Here is a 14,383-nt window from a genome sequence, read left to right as displayed (position 1 = left end):
GACCAAAAATAAAGCTAGAAAATAAACTTTTAAAGCTTTTTCAAAAATATACACTTTAAAAGTTCCTGACTTATGGGGAAAGCATGTAAAAGTAAAAATACTGAGCTTAAGTCCCCTTTATTTGATTCTGGAAATGTACCAGCAAAAATGAGCCCAAGATTAGAGGCAGGTACAGGAAATACGTGCCAGATGGCAGATGAACCAGCTTTGACAGATCCCTCTTCTTCTATGGATTAAAAAACCAGGTGCTGGAGTTTTTGTGTAATTCAGCTTGGTTTCAGTGACTCCAGCTAAGTAAGATCCCGTTCTCTCATCTCCATTTGTCCTGAACGGCCGCTTAGAGTGAAACAAAAGAGAAATTGCAGACTCTCACTTATTCTGTCTCTAGAAAATCCTGTCTGTTTGTGGGACAGACACTAATTCCTGAAGGATTTGCATTGTGTTGTGTGAAAAGCCTGAGTGCTGCCTTTTTCCCACACAGAGTTTTTGCTGTCTTACTGTTTAAGTTAATCAATAAATACACCAGTAGGATTTCAAATTGGGTTGATCATGAGAAAGGAGCTGAGATGAGCTATTTAATGAGACAGAGCAAGGGAAATACCAATGCTGTACACACAGTAAGCACTGCACAGAGCCATGTAGGCTGTGGCAGGCCAAAAGAACCCAGTGGCCATTCAGGCAAGAAAAGTCAGTGACTGGACAGGAGATATTTAATGTACTGCACACAGCAGGGGTTTGGAAAGGTGGGGGTTAGTTCAAAAGCACCACAGAAGGAGAAATGGGTGAGGAATCCAGGTGGGGTGGGATGGCTGGCCAAGTTCACAGGAGATGGCACCCAAGAGAGATTAGGGTTCAGTTTAGAACAGTCATAAAACTATCAGGTAGGATACATAGCTGTAAATGTTAGATGTAATTTGATGAACTCACAGAAAAAAATAGCACTAGAATCACTTTTAGAATCACAAGTTAACACCAGACTTTATGTCAATAGTTTGTTTACTCTTTGTTTTTTGGAAAAAAGATAACCTTTATGTCCTGAAAACAGCATTTCAAACAAGTGCATTAAGATTATTTGATCCCCACAGCTGCTGTGTGTTTGTCTTGGAGAGTGACTTTCTGTCATTTTCTACATTCTGAAAGAGTGCAAAGAGTTGGTTTGTAAAGGGACAGACAAAGCAGGTTTAACCTTGAGAGGGCATGGCTGATCTGTAAATGAAAATCAAAGGCAGCAAGTAAAGCTCCTTGAAAGGCTCTGATAGAAACTGTGCCAAGTGCAAGCAGAGGGAGCAAAATGCAGCCATCAGGAAATGTGTTCCTGGGCAGGACTGAGATAAATGTGGGCTCTCCCTGCTGACAATGGGACACCAGTCCTTGCTGAAGGTCTTGGGCACACAAAGCCACTTCTGCTTTAAAAGACTTTCTGCTCATTTTGCTTCTTGGGCTTAACACAACACGAGCTGGCAGCTGCTGAATGAGCATTAGGGGGACGAGAATGCAGTGAGGAAAGAGGATTTCTTGAGGCTGCTGTGGCAGTAAATCACACCACACTCAGTCCTCGGGGGAATGAGCCCTCTTACAGAGGAGATAAACACTTCTTGCAACTTGTGGGGGTACCTGTGTTAGGAATGGCAGAACAGCCCAGTGAGCACACCTGTAAAATCCAGCCCCGCAGATCTGAAGTGCTGGGGAAAAGCTCTGTGCTGACTGCAGCAGAAACCCAGCTGCTTCAGCACAGACTCTGCCTCAGCAGCACGGCTGTTATAAGGAATCTGTCAGACACCATTCTTCTCTTCCTTTTCCATCAGACTTGGAAAATGAAGTCCAAGGGTGAGGCTTAACAGTAACAAAAAACACTAATCCACAGTTTGCTTGAGGCACATCTATCCCAGAGAGATAACACTCTTCTGCTAAAAAAGGCCTGTAGCTATGATGGATTCAATCCAGAAGAGAACTAATGAAGGTCCTGCAGACACTGGAAGAGCTGAAGCTTCTAAAATTTGGCAGTGCACATCTGTAACATACAGGTATTGCACCCTAAACAAGGTAATTCCAATAAATCAATAGCAGAACTGCAGGTTCAGTTCAGAACCTGATCATAATCTGATTTGATACTATATGGGCTAAAACCTGATTTGATACTGTATGGACCAAAACTTTAGTTTGAACACATTTACTAAAATTCCTTTTTTGTATGTTTATATACATGGTACCTCAGAAAAGCTGGTTTCTCAACCCTTAAACTTTGAGCAAAATGCTTCGCAAGTAGAAATCAGAAGGAAAAACATTGGAAGTAAAGACTCTCCATTGTCAAGAAAATAACAGGTTTGAACAAAATTAATCCTACCCCAATGGCAAAGGATAGCAAAAATTAAAATTAAATATGTTTTAAAAAAATTAAAATAAAAGATCAGACCGGTTTGTCTGATATCTGTCCCAGTCAAACTAGTGCAAATATTGATTCCAGAGTCCTACTCCACTGTGGCTGCAAGTTACATGTTGCAAAGATTAACAGCTGCTGAAGACACATTTCTCAAAACCTGAGTGGCAGGAAGGATTTACCTGCAACTGGGGCATTCCTGGGGAGTTTCCTGAAGGTTCAGGGGGTGTGATATACACAATGGTGAGGGGACAAACACAGACCCACATATCCAGAATGGATGAGGAGGAGAGTAAAGGTTCAGCACTGAGCCCAGGCTGTGAAACTCCTTTGTCGTGGTCCTTAGGAAAGTAAGGAAACTCTTTGTAAAGGCTGCTCTGGAAAGGTATATTTGTCATGCATAGTTCCTGATAATAATCAATCAAACACCACTTCACTACACTGTTGTAACATTCTTCTCAGTTTCCTCAGGCACTTTGGAAGCACCCTCATATTGTCATCAAACACAGACACATTTTCTTCCCTATCAAACTGTCCCTTCATGGTGATGATGCTGATCACATTCAGCCCAGAATCTGGATTCAAGAATTCAAATCCAATGGAATTTGGTAAATATTGATGGGAGAGAGAACTGGGCTCTCTAATTGTACACCAGGGAATTACCTGGAGATTTGATCTGAGTTCATTACAGTATGGAAAAGATTTTTACAATAAATACAGATGCCGTGCAAACTTTATGTGGCTGACAATAACCACCTTAGCTCAAGTCCCTTCTGCACTCCATAGCTTTCCTTTAATTGTCTTTTTAGAAAAGACATTTTAGTCTTTTAGGACAGACTAATGAGCAATGACAGAGCTGCTCTGGGCTCAGAATTTGAAGATGAAGCTCCTTAATCAAAACTACAGAAGTTCAAAGATCCATTACCTTAATTCAATAATTTCCCTACTGTTCAAAGCCAGAACAGACACCTTGTGTGACTCACATCACCCCCAGTGCTAATGCTCCCCTTTTAACATTGCCTTCGTGATGAGTGAAGCTTGCAAATTAGACAAAGCTGGAAATGAAACAAAGCTACTGTCTCTTCCTGTGAATCCTGTCAGAATAACCTCATAGAACTGTTGAACTAATCCAAATCCAGCCAGGGAAATAAACAGGATGGAGAGTCCCAAACCCCAGAGAGGCACCTGGCCAAGTCAAACCTCAGCACAGCACAGACCCAGACAGTAACAGGCAAGAAGTGTCAGAAGTAAATAAAACCAAATCTTCCAGCCTGAACTCTTTTTACCCCCTGGGGAAATGTGGACCTCAGACAACACTTTGAGTCCTCCTATTTCCAGTTCTTCACCCCATTCCCACTGAATTTTACAAGTTCCTTGTGGGTGCAGATTCACCCCATGTCGTGGGACCAGCAGGGCTCACAGAGGCCAGGAAGAAAAATATGTTCCAGCAGGCCAGAAAAAAACCCCACCACCCTGCAGAGAGAGCTGAGGTACCAGAGGCTGCCCAGGTTTCTGTTGTCTATCTTGAGTCACCAACTTATCAGCAACTGAGAATTACCAGGGGAGGAAGATAAGAAGAGTGGGAGATAACAAAGATCCATCTTTCACCTCTGAGCATCACTGCCACAGGCACATCACGCTGTGACTGCCTCACCACCCTCTCAGGGAAGAATTTCTTCCCAATTAACATCACTCATTATAGTTTACAGCTTATTTACAAATTCTGATATCACAGTAGTAACGATTTCACCTGAGCTGCAAGTTCAGGTCAGAGCCTGCACTCTCCTGCATATGGATTAATCAATAGAGATTAACTGAGAAAAGTACCACAAATTCAATTTTATGATGCTGATGCTACACACCTCTGCCTTTCTTCAAGCATGCTTTTTATTCTGCAGTCTTTGCAAGCTATGTCTACTTTAATTAGATCAGACAGATAAATCCTGATAAAAACAAAACTTTTGTCATTTAAAGACGCTTTCAAACCAGACATTAATTTATAAAGATCAGACAAGTCTAACAAGCCAAGTTTCAAGTTTCACAGAGCTTCATACAGTATTTGACTCTGACAATGTCAGCTATATCCTGTGGAGTTCAAAGGTCAAATATGTAAATCATGGCTAAGTATAATAATTTCTTGCTTTGCTTGCAGCTGGCATGTGGCAAATAGATGTTGAAATCCAGCTGCTTAAATCCTCCATCATCCATTTAGGTTTTAACCCAGCAGTAAATGACTAAAAGGTATGTTTGCAGAGGTGTGTGCCAAACTGTACCCCAGGGATTCCCAATCAACTCAAAGTACTAAAAGACTCTGAACTTCTTGGACATGTAAAGAATACAACATACAGATGTTGCTTTATAAGGAAAATGCATTACAAATGACTCACAGATTAAGCTGAAATGATAATAAAATGCTGGGTTTGATTCAAAACATAAGGCTAGAAAATTAAATTTAGGTTTTGCCTCTTTAATTAGCATCAAGGATCAGGTGTCCTGTAGGCTCCAGTTTCTGAACACTTTATAAAGCATCACCCAAGAGCAACAAGCACTGTAGGTTAAATTTACCAGGGTTAGCAATGGCCAAATCTCCACTGACACTGAAAAAGGAAAACTGCTGGTCTGTATTTCCTATAGAAATCCCTCCTCACAGAGGCTGATCACAGAATGCCAAGAAGACACAGAACAAACTCCAGAGCCACAGCCCAACATTTACTGATCTTCCTGCTTTGGGTGGCATTCCCTGCACAGAGTGGAGAGCACTGGTGAAACTATAATGTGTCTCTAAAGAGACTGGTACCAGTGGCAGCTTCTGGACAATGCACAGCCTTTTTCAACTGAGAAATTGCCTTATTTTTTTTAATTCAAAGAGCCAGAGTGTTGGCAGACAGATTAAAATTATCTAATCTGCTCTCTTCCCCCGTTTAAGTTGAGTGCATGCACAGGACCGTGTCCAGGCAAAGGTTTTCCAAACCTTCTAAGTAATATATAAAAACAGACAGTGGCTGCAGGCTGAGCAACACAGATTTTGCCTGACCTGAGAGGAACTCTGGAATAAAAAGGATTCTCCATGTCACAGGAAAGTGCGAACTTCAAAACATGATCCAAGGATGGTTCCCTGCTTTAAGTGTGGTCTTCTTGACATCATTGTCAAGGGGTTTTTATCCCCAAAGCCATTGGACACTGAATTTTCATACATTTTTTTTAAAAGGCTCAGGGTATTTAATCCAGATATGGTGGTATTCTGAACCTCTCCTCTGCCAAACCTGTTTGGCACATGCAAATAGGAAATTACTGGAGGCACTGAATAGAGCTCCCAACTCCTGTTGCCCTCTCCTCAACACCTGAAGAGAAGGACAGCAACCTCTCTAAGCCCCACACAGAGGTCAGCCTAACATAGTCACATACAAGGACAGGTAAAACCACAGAATCATTAAGGATGGAAAATACTTTTAAGATCACTGAGTCCAGCTGTTAATCCAGCACTGCCAAGCCCACCACTAAACCATGTCCCCAAGTGCCACATCTGCAAATCTTTTAAACACCTCCAGGAATGGTGATTTAATTTCCCCAAGCAGCCTCTGCCAATTCTTGACCACTTTTGGGGTGAAGAAATTCTTCTTAATGCCCAATCTGAATGTCCCCTGGCACACCTTGAGGTGGCTTCTCTTGTCCTGTTCTTTGTTACTTGGGAAAACAGACTCATCCCCACCTGGCTACAGCTTTCCTTCAGGGAATTGTAGAGTGAGGAGGTTTTCCCTGAGCCTCCTTTTCTCCAGGTTGAGCCCCCCCAGCTCCCTCAGCTGCTCCTCACAGGACTTGTGCTCCAAACCCTTCCCCAGCTCTGCTGTCCTTCTCTGGACCTGTTCCAACCCCTCAATGTCCTTCTTGTGGTGAGGGGCCCAAAACTGAGCCCAGGATCTCAGGTGCAGCCTCAGCAGTGCCCAGCACAGGGGACAATCCCTGCCCTGTGCCCAGCACAGGGGACAATCCTGTCCTGTGTCCAGCACAGGGGACAATCCCTGCCCCGTGCCCAGCACAGGGGACAGTCACTGCCCTGTGCCCAGCACAGGGGACAATCACTGCCCTGTGCCCAGCACAGGGGACAATCCTGTCCCGTGCCCAGCACAGGGGACAGTCACTGCCCCGTGCCCAGCACAGGGGACAGTCACTGCCCTGTGCCCAGCACAGGGGACAATCCTGTCCCGTGTCCTGCACAGGGGACAGTCACTGCCCTGTGTCCAGCACAGGGGACAATCCCTGCCCCGTGCCCAGCACAGGGGACAATCCCTGCCCTGTGCCCTGCACAGGGGACAATCACTGCCCCGTGCCCAGCACAGGGGACAATCCTGTCCTGTGCCCAGCACAGGGGACAGTCACTGCCCCATGCCCAGCACAGGGGACAATCCCTGCCCCGTGCCCAGCACAGGGGACAATCACTGCCCCGTGCCCTGCACAGGGGACAATCCTGTCCTGTGCCCAGCACAGGGGACAATCCTGTCCCGTGTCCTGCACAGGGGACAGTCACTGCCCTGTGTCCTGCACAGGGGACAATCCTGTCCTGTGCCCAGCACAGGGGACAGTCACTGTCCTGTGCCCAGCACAGGGGACAATCCTGCCCCGTGCCCTGCACAGGGGACAGTCACTGCCCTGCTCCTGCTGGCCACACTGCTGCTGACACAGGCCAGGTTCCATCGGTCTTTTTGGCCACCTGGGCACCCCTGGCTCGTGTTCAGCCACTGTTGGTCAGCACCCCCAGGCAGTGAAGAGATCCAGACTGAGCTTTTCACTGACATGGCTGAGACAACCCCATCCTGTGAAATCTTCAAAAATGCCTTGTCTCCTTAATCCCTTAAACATCTGATCATCTTTCAAGGCAGATAAATGTTTGAACAGATTTTGACTGGTCTTTTCACCTCACTGTAGCACCTCCAGCTTTAAAACTTCATTCCAAACCCACGTTTTTCCTTCTCCTTTCCGGTCAGGGGCAGAGCAGAACATTCCATGCAAGGTTCCTTTTTCCACAAAGTGCTGGTCCACTTCCATTGCAGGGTGCCAAAACAGATGGTACACACCTTGCTTCTCAGCATCTCAGTGACACTTACTGCAGTCCATACAAAACACCTCTCCTGGATGCATTTCTCCAAACAAAGCAAGTGAAATTATACTGCTTACCTTCCTTTTTTTTTTTTTTTCATGTCAAAGAATAGGTTAGCAGGTTTTTTTGCAAGACAGAATGTTTTACGTAATTAATAATAATGGAGGGTCTCAGAGGAGAAAATTTTTAGTAACACCATTTATGAAATGACAACTGCACCAGGAAAGGGCAGTTCCCTGCTCCTGAAAGAAAAAAAAAATCTTTTCCATTTCCCTAGCAGCAGAATAACATCTTTTGAACAATGAGGCCCTGTTCATAACCAAATTCTTTTGTAGGCAGACATTGTGTCTAGACAGCCTCAGTAAAACTGCCTCACTTAACATCCCAGGGCTGGGTTCATTACATGTGCTGAAGTGTTTACCTGAATGCTCAGGTACAGATCACAAATTATGCAGCAGACATTTATTCAGGTTTTTTTCTGGAGCTGATGGTGTCATTGTAAAACAGGCAGGAAGCAGACTGGGATCACCCATTCCCTCTGGAGCTGATATCCATAAAAGCTTTCTGGAGGTCACACAGACAATGTGCACACAATAGTGGATGATGTGAATGGGATCCATTTACTGCAGGAAGAGGAAATGAGTCCATGTCACCCCTGTTAGTACTGACCACTTTCCCACATAGACACAGCAGATTTGTCCAATCTCCTCACAGATCTTTATTTTGCTTTTGGTGACAGCAACGGGGCTTCCATCATTGACTCTGGCAGGAAGAGAATTAAGTCCTGCAGTTTACAGAAGAGCTGTACTTAATCTGTCTCACCCTGTTTCTGTACTTGGAAGAGGCAAGATCTTCATCATTCAAGAACATGTTAGTGCAGTCAGAGTAAAAATAATGACAATAATCTTTAAAAAGATCCCAAACCTTAGCCTTGGATAGAAAACATCTGATTTATCTTTGAGATTTAAACAAAATCCCCTTCTGCAGAGGGACAAACTCTATCCCAGACTAACACAAACCTGTTTTCTGCATACCCTCCCCTCCAGGCATCTGATCCTTAGGGAAATGTGTGGTGGGATGGAAAACCTAAGGAATGGGGATCCAGTGGAGAGTGGGTGAGGGTTCCCCCACAGCCCTCTCCCCTCAGGGAAGGGAGGAACCACGCAGGGATGGGGATGTCCTCCCTGCATTGCTCACACTCCCATCCCACTGGCACAGGGAGGCCAGAAACCTTCTCCTCCTCCTCCTCTCACCTCCTCAGCCATGGTTCTGAGGGTAAAGAGATAACAGCCGCAGCTCTGCAGAGATACACTTCCAGAAGGTGACACTCTGCTTGGAAAATGTATTAGCATGAATGGCCTGATGAGGAAAATGGATGGGAATGAGAGAATGTGAACACATGGAAAACAATTCAAGGTTTCAGTAAAGGAAAATACATTTTAAAGCTGTGTTTTAGGGAGCTCATCTGCTGCCAAGTCAGGCAGCACAGAAGGAGACAAGCCAGTGTGGAAGTAAGGTCACAGAAGTTTAACTACCAGCATTTCCATAGCAAGCTTGAAATCACTGCTCCTAAGCCTGACCTGTATTTTGCCCACCCTGGCTACTGAGAAGGAATGTTGTGGTAGAAATGTTTTCTTTTCATCTGATTTTTCTCTTTCTGGCCGATAAAGCACTGGAATATAAAACTGAATCCGTTTTTTTCTTTGAACCACCCTGCCACAATGAATGAAGGTTGACCCAATAGCAATCACATGACATCAGGCTTATGTTGAAGCAACAACTTAAACATTGGAAATCAAGTTTTATTTATTGCTGCAAGATTTGGATTCCATGCCCACACTCCCTGCTGCACTGATGATGCAATCAAAACAGGATATTCTACATCAGTGACTAATTGACACCCAAAAAACACCAAAAAACCACTATGACATTAAATGGCTTATTTATGGATTCTGTTTTCCTAGACAATTTATTCAAGCATATAAATTTGATTATTAGATTTTAAGTCCTAGTAATAGATTGGATATTGTCCCATGAAATTATATACAGCATACATATCATTGTCAATGATTTTAGAGGGGATTGGTAAATTAGAATAGGAAGTGAAAGCGGTTTGATTGTGGATTTAACAGAAATATAAATTACAGAAATTATTATTTGAAGGGGATAGGAAAAATTGTCCATGTGTATGTTTTTACAGTTTAATTTAGTTAATCTCTTTTCCAAGCAACTAAAATCATAGGCTAAAGGGCGCATTCTGGGCACACCTGGTTCCTGCTGGAAGAGTGTTCTCTTGCACCTGAATGCCAGGTTTGCTAAGTCTGAAGCACTTGATGTAAAGGGGGATCTTTGTCACTAAAGTGTATTTGAACTACAGAAAAAGTCACCAACTCACACCCAGTGCAAGAAAACCGGATGAAATGTTCAGGGCGGGGGAAAAAGCAGCTGAAAAAGTTGGAAGTTGTGGGACTAAAATTCCTTGGGACAGGTGGCCACCTCTGCTCTCAAATTTAGACAAAAATCAAGCAAGCAAGAACTCGTGCACATGCTTGGCCTAAACTGTATTAGCAGAAAAATCCAAAAGGTTTGTGCAGCTTGTGAGCTTGGGATCTTTGCAGACATTGATCAGAGGACTTTTTACAATGCTGTGTAGTGAGAGGACAAGGGGGGATGGCTTCAAACTGATGGAAGGCATGGTTAGGCAGGATATTGGGAAAAATTCTTTCTTGTGAGGGTGCTGAGGCCCTGCACAGGGTTGTGGCTGCCCCATCCATTGGAGTGCCCAAGCCAGACTGGATGGGACTTGGAACAACCTGATCTGGTGGAAGGGCCTCTAAAAAAATCCCATTTCTTTAGCTGACCACTTAAAGGCATTTTTTTGGAAAAGGCTGAAGTGCCCCCTGGTCTGTAGTTATGTTCCCCTTATGACAGTCTCAACTAGAACAGCACATTTTGCTTAAATTCAGCCCAATACAACTCCTTACACTTGTGTTTGCAGAACCTGGTGCAGCACAGGAGAAAGGGGGGCTGGGGGCACCACACTGCAGTGGGAAATATTCTTTTCTTTGTATTCCTGAGTCATTTTTGTCTGCCCAGAACTGATGTTTGAAATGTGCATAACCACTGACCGTGACAATTATTGTCTGAGGAGTGTCATGGAGAGCAAACAGCAATAATATCCCCTTGTGCTTGTGAAATAGTCTGTGGGCTAACAAACTAATTACCACTGTCTGAGTTCCACATTTCCTTCCTCCAGAAATCAATAGTTCCCTTTGCCAAGTTGCAGTTTACTCCAAGATCTGGCACCTGCAGACTTGAGCCTGGTCCTCCAAGATATCTGAAATGGAAGATTATGTAACACAGATGCCCATGTTGGTTGGAGACAATTAAATAAATATATAGTGATTTTCCACTCATGCACATCATAAACATTGCCAAATATCTAAAAAAGCAGGGGAGTTGCTGCACAGCCTTTGGGATGAGCATAAGCTGCAATCCCACTCAGCACACTTTGCAGAGTTAATACAAAAACCTAAAACTGAGCTGGATCAGTTGTCCAGTTTGCTCACATGTGCTGAAGGTTCAAAAGGCAAAGACTCAAACCTGACCCAAGCCCGCTCACTTCACAAAGGTTTGCAGGTAACCTCTGCCTTTACTGAGGGCTGCACAAATCCCTGTGCAAACACGAGGTCTTTCCTCCCTGGCTGTCAAAGCCACTGCCCCAGTGTGCTCCTGCTGGGGCTCCAGGAATATCCACTGCTGGGACACTGCTGCCTCTGCCAGGGAACTGCACAGGCTTCTTACACACAAGGAAAAGCTTGCCAATAAGGATTTTGACAAGATTCAGGTGGTGTGTAGAATATTTCAGCTGGTGTGTAGAATATTTCAGCTGGTGTGTAGAATATTCTTTTCTCATTTTCTTTTTGGAAGCCCTTCCCAGATGCAGGGATAATGCCAAGTTCCCAGGCACTTTCAGTGTGTATGGAAGAATGAACCACTGAATAAAAACCAAACATTTCTTTAATGCATCTCAAGCTTTCCATCCTTCCCGAGTGACCCCCAGCTTCTCACACCTTCACTGACTGAAGGGGTGATAATACTGAATAGACAAGATGGACAGGGGAGAAACAAAAACAAACATTAAAATATTGCAAAATAAAGTTTTTGTATTGCCTATTTTCATGTCATGGAAGCTCCCAGAAGAGCCTGAGGTCACAGCTCACAGTGGGTTGGTACACTTGCTTTCAAGGTATTTACTAACAAATCCAGGGTATTTGATTTAGCTTCAGCTCCGTCTTTAAAATCACAGATCATCATTTGAGACTTTGTATCAGTGTCCAGTTTAAATCCCAAGCTATTCCTTCAGAGTACTGAGGCACTAATTAATGCAGCCTTGGGACCAGCCTGTACCTGCACACAAAACTGCTTTTGTAGGCTACACACTTGTGATCTGAGGTACAAACTTATGTAAGATAAACCAGACATTCTGCGGCTGCAGGAGAAACCAAAACATCCCTGAGAAGGAAAGACCAACATGAAAAATTAGCAAAGCAATTATCATTACTGAAAGTAGGAAACTAATTTAAGTTTTTAATTCCAATCCTGTAAAGGTTGATTTCTAACTTGCAAGTAAGAAGACAAATCCTACCCTGGAGGCCAACTTAGTGCATGTTCTCTTTATTTTTTTAACTTCTTTAGAAAATACTTGCCTTGCAATAAGAAAGTAGAGAGACGTGGAGTTGTTAAGCTGAATTGCTCTGAATATTGTCTTACAAGTATTTAAAGAGATTTGTGATAATGAGCTCTTCTAACAAAGACAGGCAAGATCCAACTGATTAAAATTAAAGGTGGAAAAATAATTGGAAAGAATTAAGGGTTAGACTATTGGAACAAATGACGTTAAAAACATGATATTTAAAAATAAGATGTTTGATAAATATTTCTCATTTTATGGAAGCAACCAGCTCTCCTACACTGCTGCTAAAGCCATCCACCTGCAGTGCCCCTTTCCAGGCTCTCTCCAGAGGTTTCCCCTGATGACCTCCAGCCTTTCCCTTCACCTCCAAACTGCAAGGAGAGCAGCACGAGCACTGAAACTCTGGAATGCTGCCAGAAAGGAACAAATCCCTTCACCAGCTGCACAGGGGAAGGCTCAGAGGGTTCCCAAAGAACTCTGTGTGCCTTTAATGCCTCTTTCCTGCATCCTGACCTCCCTCACAGGGGGGTTGTGGGAGGTACAAGGATACTCACCATCATCAGAGGCCCTCTGGAAAAAAATTAACTTAATGAAAGCTTGCGTGTTTGCTATGGTAATTCTGGCTGAAATTTAAAATTACCACCTCATTGCTTCTTTTTTTGGGGTTTTTTTTCTCCAGACAAGATTCCTTACATTTGATACACGCAGATGGGCACCTGACTGCTCCAAGTTCACTGCTGAAAAGGTTCACGAAGTTTATCTGGGAGGAGGTGGAAAAAAAAGCCAAGCACCTGGAAAACACTTCATTGCTTCTTTATTTAGATGCACCCACAGTACAGAGCCTCTTGAGCATGTGCAAAAGAGGAAGATAACACATTTATAGCTGGGAGCACCATTGAGTTTGAGTTTCTTTGATACCACTTTTAAGAAAGTAAACTGTTTCCAAAGAATGACATTTGAATCCAAGAGTTTAAGACCTGCTTGTACTTTATCCAGAGGTGGAAGATATTTTTATTATTACTTGGATGTAGAGTAGAAGACATTTTCACAGTCTGGTTGGACCAGTCTATATATTTTCATATGCACCTTTTAATATATATAAAAAAGTTTCATTCCCCCCCCTACCCACAGATAGTTAGATGCACCTAAGTTTAAAAACAGTAATGGGACCAGAGCATTCCTATGGGGAAAAATGAACTTTTGCTGCCCTCTCCTGCTTAAACAATGAAATGCTAAAATATTAAGATCTATGAATCTAATGCTAACCTTGAAACAAAAAGCATGACAGGTCATTCGCTATACTACAATCAAAAATAGGACAACAGGAAATGTATTGGTACTATTTATATTTGAAAACTCCTCATGGCTCCATGAGGTTATGAATACAACATATTTACAGCAGGTGATCCAAGTAACAAAAACTCTTACTCAGAGAGGTTGTGATAAAAAGCACAAGCTTCTGTGGATGGGAAGCAACACTTGGATAAAAGTTTTCTACCAAAAGTAGTTCCATTCTCTTTCAAGATGTTGTTTCATAAAGTTCAAAATGGAAAACTGGGCTACATAAAATCTGCTGCACATACCAACTAGGAAGAACTAATTCATGGCTCACTCCAGAGCAGCTAAGGGAAGCACAGGAGTCAAATTAAAAAAGCTGTAAGTAAATAAAAACATTCTTCAACCTTGAGCATCATCACTCTTGTTTTCTTTAAGGGCAACTGCTTTGGGATAGTGGTGTCACACAATTAAGAGAAAAGGGCATCTTTGTTTTCAAAGACAGAACTAAAAGGAAATTATGTCAGTTTTACTTGGAGGGAGAAGAATCTCATCCTTCCCACTCCTCACAAAACAATAAAGAGCTTTTAAGAGCTCCTAATATATTTTCTTTTCCATCAAGTGAGAGAGCCTAAGGCTGCACTTACGCACGTATAATGCAAGTACAGCTGCTGCATTTCTTACTCAAGCAATTCTTGGCTCCAACACCCTCGATTTTTCCATATATGAGAACAGATAAAAAAAAATAAATTAAACGTTTTTACTTACGCTAACAAAACCAAGATTAAATTTACTATAACCCTGCTAGCAAAACGCTCCAATGGCATTAGAATACCTTTATTTAAAGCATTCCAACCTTTGGAAGAGAGACAAAAAACACTCAAAAGCAACGAAAGGAAAACAGTACGGGAGACGTGCAAGATGAAGAAAGCAACATGTG

Source organism: Zonotrichia albicollis, chromosome 6 (genome assembly GCF_047830755.1).
Source record: "Zonotrichia albicollis isolate bZonAlb1 chromosome 6, bZonAlb1.hap1, whole genome shotgun sequence".
Lineage (NCBI taxonomy): Eukaryota > Metazoa > Chordata > Aves > Passeriformes > Passerellidae > Zonotrichia > Zonotrichia albicollis.
The sequence above is the reverse complement of the archived record's forward strand: the minus strand, read 5'-3'. Positions refer to the sequence as shown.